Consider the following 6,035-nt stretch of genomic DNA (forward strand, 5'->3'; position numbering starts at 1 on the left):
CCCATGCAGTGTTGCCTCTGCCTGCCGCCTCTACTGAGCCTGACTAGTTTATTGACTTCTGCCTACTGCCTGGACTGATCCTTTCCCTGTTTTCTCACCGCCTGCCTCTAGAAATGACCCATCTGCACAGCCCACAGATTACATTATTGTGAGACACCAGTCCCAGCCATCCCCTCAGGGCAGTTTCACTCCTTAAAACTCAGGAACTCTTTTGTTCATAGTTTTTTCAGCCTCCTGTACCTCCTGGCCAATAAATGTGGCTTTCTTAGGGGCAACCATGTACCAGTAGGCTAGGCTTGCTTGGCTTTTGGAATGAGGATTGCTATAGGTGACTCTACACTGAGCTATATTTCCTGAACACTCATATAGGCATTACAGTTTTTAATACAATGCTGGCTGAATTTTTTGATACACAAGATACAACGTACAGTACATAATCATTCCAAACATTAGAAAAAAGTCTCACACATTTGGTATCCCCATACTCAGGAGGAGTAGCAGAATGTGTTTTGTGGTAAAAGTCTAAGTATGCCCATGCTGTAGTGAGAATTATCTTATTAAATTGACAATTATGTATAAAACGATAAATGTTCATTATCTTTGTACATTTTCTAAAAACTTGTGGCAAACAAAATGAAATCTTTGTGTTTACTATCCAAAATGTGGTAATTTTGTGGGAATTTCTACTGTCCTGGTGCTTCAGGGCCTAATATAAGCCCCTTGAAAGCTTGAAGGTGCTCCTTAAAGTATGGGCCCCTCTATGTGGTTAGATTGCAAAATGTCTCAAATATGTGGTATCCTTACACTCGAGAAGAGTAGCAGAATGTTTTTTGGGGTGGAATTCTAAGTATGCCCATGCTTTAGGTGAGAAATATTTCATCTGCTTTCATCATTTTCTGAAAATGTGTGGAAAAAATGTGATCTTATAAGACTCACCATGCCTCTAATTAAATTTGTTGGCTGGTCTGCTTTGCAAAATGTGGTTATTTTGTGGATGTTTATCCTGTCGCGGCACTTCATGGCCTCAAGAAATGTTAGGAAAACAGTGTTAGAAATATCTCCTTAATTGACAACTGTGTGTAAATAATTAATTTTCGTAATTTTCCAAAAAAGTGTGACAAGAAAAACAATTTTCAAAAGACTCACTATGCCTCCTAAAATACTTCTGAGTGTTTGCTTTCCAAATGTGGTCATTTTGTTTGTGTTTCTATTATGTACATCAGGACATCCAATATGTGATAAGTAGCAAGGGAATTAGATGTGTAATTTATTCCCCTTGCATGCTTGTAGGTGCTTTTTGGATTGTGGGCCTCTCAATGTGGCTAGGCTGTGAAAAAAAGTTTCACACACGTGGTATCCCCATATTCAGGAGAAACAGTAGACAGTGATTTGGGGTGTAGTTCTAACTATTCCAATGCTTTAGGGGACAAATATCTTATTAATTGACAGCTGCATGTAAGAAAAAAGACAATTGCCTGTTCTTTCTTCATTTTCTGAAAATTTGTCTTCAGAAAATTCCCCATGCCTCTAATTAAATAGAATGGATGGTCTACTTTGAAAAATGTGGTCATTTTGTGTGTGTTTCTCCTGTCTTGGCACTTCAGGGCTTCATATAATGTGATAGGTAGTCAGGAAATCAGATGCATTGTTTATGCTCCTTGAAAGTCTAAAGGTGCTCATTGGATTTTGGGCCCCTCCATGTATATAGACAGCAAAAACGTCTCACACATTTGGTATCCCCATACTTGGAAAGAGTAGAAGAAGAAATATATGTTGCGGGATGTAAATGTAGGCATTTCCATGCGGTATGCGAGAAATAACTTGTTAAAATATCAACTTTGTGAAATAAAATAAAAATTTCCTTATTTTCTTCATTTTCCAAAAAAAAGTGTAAAAAAAATATCAACTTCACAAAGCTCACCATCGCTCTTACTAAATACCTTGGTGTGTCTATGAAAATCAGTACATCATTGTTAATTAATTTCAAATATATATATATTGTATATACCATAGTTTGTAGACTTTTTTACCAAAGAAATTTAGTAGAATACATTTTTGGCCTACATTTATGAATAATAAAAATAAATAAAATAAAAAAAGTCATTTTAGTTTAAACCAATTGCTTGTGTATTAATCCTCATGGTCCACATTACTGGAAGCGTGGCAGAGACAAGTCTGTTGCCTACATACTTTTGTGTCCTTCAGAAAGTTGGGAGGTATGGTAATATACATAATTGAGATCTAGACAAATAAGCATGCATAAAAAATAGAATAATCAGCTTTATTGTATCAATACCATTTATGCGTATAAAATGGATCCACAGGAACCAACACCCGTTATATTCTTTTTATATCATTTTAATTGTATCTTTTGGGAGCTCTTGTGACTCCATTTTACATATTCATTTGGCATTGATACAACAAAGCTGAGAATATTCTATTATATATTTGAGATGCATAACAAGAAAAAACTTCTTTGTCTTATTTACTCCCTTTTTTTAGATTGTAAGCTCCTGTGAGCAGAGCCTTCCTACCTGTTTTTGTTGTCCGATATTTTACATACCTATTTAGTGATTGCCCAAGTTTGCCCAAGCACTGTGATATATTAGGTTTTGCTGCTTACCCTTCCAAGACAGGTCCTTTCTATTTTTCCTTGGCATTTGTACTGGCCACACAAGGTCAGGGTTGGTTTGTAAAAATGATTGCCATGATTTAGTAAAATGGAAATAGGAATATCTTTGGTGATAAGGAGTGACAGGCGTGCAAAGATTCCTCATCTTTAGACATTGTATAGGAAATAATCCTGCACATTACACCCCCTCCTTCCTGACAGAGCATCATAAATGTCAATGCCTTGAGCTAGATGTAGTCATTGGCATCTTCTATAGCTCAGCATGGCTCCTGTGATAAACTTCCACCTTCCTTGTGAAGAAACGGATTTCTACATTTTAATGAGTAAAGCGTGAACAAGATACATCAACTTAATCTATTCCTTTTAACCGAAGCAAAGTCTTTTTTTTGCCTTTTAAGAACTGCCCCCTGAATAGCCCGTGAGAGGGAATTTGTAATATAATAGCAAAGAGTCGGAGTGATGATTTAAAGTGTTGTAAGTCATAGTGCAAGCTGTGCATATTCTGGGCTCATTAAAGCAATGCTCCAGGCAAATACAGAATTTAGGAATAAATATGTAAATGGAAATACTTTTTTCCTGTACTTTTTAGAGATTTTGGTAGCGTAGTAACATGCTAATAATACACTTCAGCACCTCATCTACCGTATTTTTCGCTCCATAAGACGCACTTTTTTCCCCCCAAAAAAGGGGGGAAAATGTCAGTGCGTCTTATGGAGCGAATTTAGAGCGGCCGGTCCGGTATTTCCACTGCCGCCGTGTCAGAATACCGGGCCGGCCGCTCAGCTCTACAGCGGGACCTTATAGAGATGACTGCTGACCTTTGGGGAGGGGGGGGGAGCGGGTACCTGCATTTGACAGATACCCGCTCCCACTTCCGTGGAGTTGTTCTTTCATGTTACCCGTTCCTCTATCCAGCGGCGCGGTCTTCCCGGCTTCTGTAGTGTGGGCATGACAGCCGGGTGCCAAGTGCGCATGCGCAAGAAGCAGTGCTTTTTGTGAATGGTAAGGCGGCACCTGGGACACATGACAGATCCCAGAAGCCGCCGGACCAATCACAAAGCGCAAGTGCTTCTCGCTCATGCGCACTGGACACCCGGCTGTCATGCCGAGCGCCATTACAGAAGCCGGGAAGACAGCGCGCGGCTGGATAGAGGAACAGGTAAGATGAAAGAACAACTCCGCGGAAGTGGGAGCGGGTACCTGTCAAATTCAGGTACCCGCTCCCCCCCTCCCCAAAGGTCAGCAGTCATCTCCTGTACTATCCACAGTCTCTGGTCATCCCTGTGCTGTCCGCAGTCTCTGGTCATCCCTGTGCTGTCCGCAGTCTCTGGTCATCTCCTGTAATATGTCCGCAGTCTCTGGTCATCTCCTGTACTGTCCGCAGTCTCTGGTCATCCCTGTGCTGTCCGCAGTCTCTGGTCATCTCCTGTAATATGTCCGCAGTCTCTGGTCATCTCCTGTACTGTCCGCAGTCTCTGGTCATCCCTGTACTGTGTCTGCAGTCTCTGGTCATCCCTGTACTGTGTCTGCAGTCTCTGGTCATCTCCTGTACTGTGTCCGCAGTCTCTGGTCATCTCCTGTACTATGTCCGCAGTCTCTGGTCATCTCCTGTACTGTCCGCAGTCTCTGGTCATCTCCTGTAATATGTCCGCAGTCTCTGGTCATCTCCTGTACTGTCTGCAGTCTCTGGTCATCCCTGTACTGTGTCTGCAGTCTCTGGTCATCCCTGTACTGTGTCTGCAGTCTCTGGTCATCTCCTGTACTGTGTCTGCAGTCTCTGGTCATCCCTGTACTGTGTCTGCAGTCTCTGGTCATCCCTGTACTGTGTCTGCAGTCTCTGGTCATCCCTGTACTGTGTCTGCAGTCTCTGGTCATCTCCTGTACTGTGTCCGCAGTCTCTGGTCATCCCCTGTACTGTGTCTGCAGTCTCTGGTCATCTCCTGTACTGTGTCTGCAGTCTCTGGTCATCTCCTGTACTATGTCTGCAGTCCATTAGTTCAGAATTTTTTTTTTCCTGTTCTCTGCCTCTAAAACCTAGGTGCGTCTTATGGTCAGGTGCGTCTTATGGAGCGAAAAATACGGTACTTCCTTTGATCAAGAGTCGCGTCCCCCAACTTTATTGAACTATATAACTCTATAAAAGAGTTCTTGTGCACTCATATATATGAAATATCAACTGGTAAAACTCATAACTGTTATTATGGATTCACTGTAAGAAAAATTTGTACCCCATGGACCCCTCAGAAGTAATTCCAGAGGCACTTGTAGTAGTTGGTTGTAGGCAGATATATTATTTATGCCTTGTATTTAAAATGACCACTTGCTGTGGTGTATCTGCCATTTGTCCTGTTTAGGTTCCCATAATTGGGATATTTAGGTGGGAAGGGATTGGGTTTATCATTGGTCTTTGGAGAATTGGAGAGTAAGAAATTGGTCATGGGACAGAGAGATGCCATGCACGGAGAGAGATGTAGTGCTGCACCAAAATGGGGTTACCCCTTGGTGAGACAATGATTGGGACCATTACGAGTCACATTACCTTTGGTGGGGAGCTGGTAAAAGCTAGAGGTTAAAGAGGAACACTGTTGACTTATTTAATTTGCACTGCCATGTGATTGCTGAAACCAAACAAAGAGAAGTTATATAACCATGCCATTCATTCAGCAAATGGCGTTACTGGCTAAGTAAATTGTTTAGTCTGATTTACTGGGAGTACGGAATGAGAGTGAAATTCTACAGTGTATGGGAACGGAGAACAACGCGTAAACCTTTATGTAAACTTTATGGGTATTGGAAGGTGACAAGTGCAAAGGAAGGAAAAGAAGCCAGTTTTGGAAAGGAGGCAGTGGTGGAGGTTCCGTCGGAGGGGTGGCTGTATGGTCTACCTGTCTAAGCGGCAGGGACCCTAAGTTAAAGCACGTTGCATAGAAGAACTCTCCTATTGACTGGGCCAGGACCAAAAGTGTGCAAAGGCCTTGTGAAGCATACAGCAGCTTCCCTCCATGCCTTCAGGTTGAAGAGTAAGTGTAAAGTGTGTAAAGAACTGGTGGAGGAATATCAGTGTTTCATGCTATTTCCTTCAAAATGACTTCGTAGTCAGTGCTGGGACAATGTCACTGGAAGGAGAAGAGCCAGTGTGGGACCCAGTGTAGTGCTGTGGCTTCCAGTCATAAGGGGCATTAACTCACACAACAGTGACGGAGCAATACCATCAGGCTAACATTTGGCATGTCCATTCCCCCCCATGTTGCGTGTAGCAGAGCTTGCGCAGCACATCATTGGCTGGATACCTCTTTTTCACAGAATGGCTGACGTTTTCAGGAGACAGCTTTGTCTCCAGCTGACATCATCTAATCCTGTCTGAGGTCAGTGACACCAGGACCCAGAAGTGATGTTTTACATG

The sequence above is a fragment of the Staurois parvus genome, unplaced genomic scaffold (assembly GCF_062004578.1).
Source record: "Staurois parvus isolate SC_StPar_1 unplaced genomic scaffold, SC_StPar_1.0 ptg000671l, whole genome shotgun sequence".
Lineage (NCBI taxonomy): Eukaryota > Metazoa > Chordata > Amphibia > Anura > Ranidae > Staurois > Staurois parvus.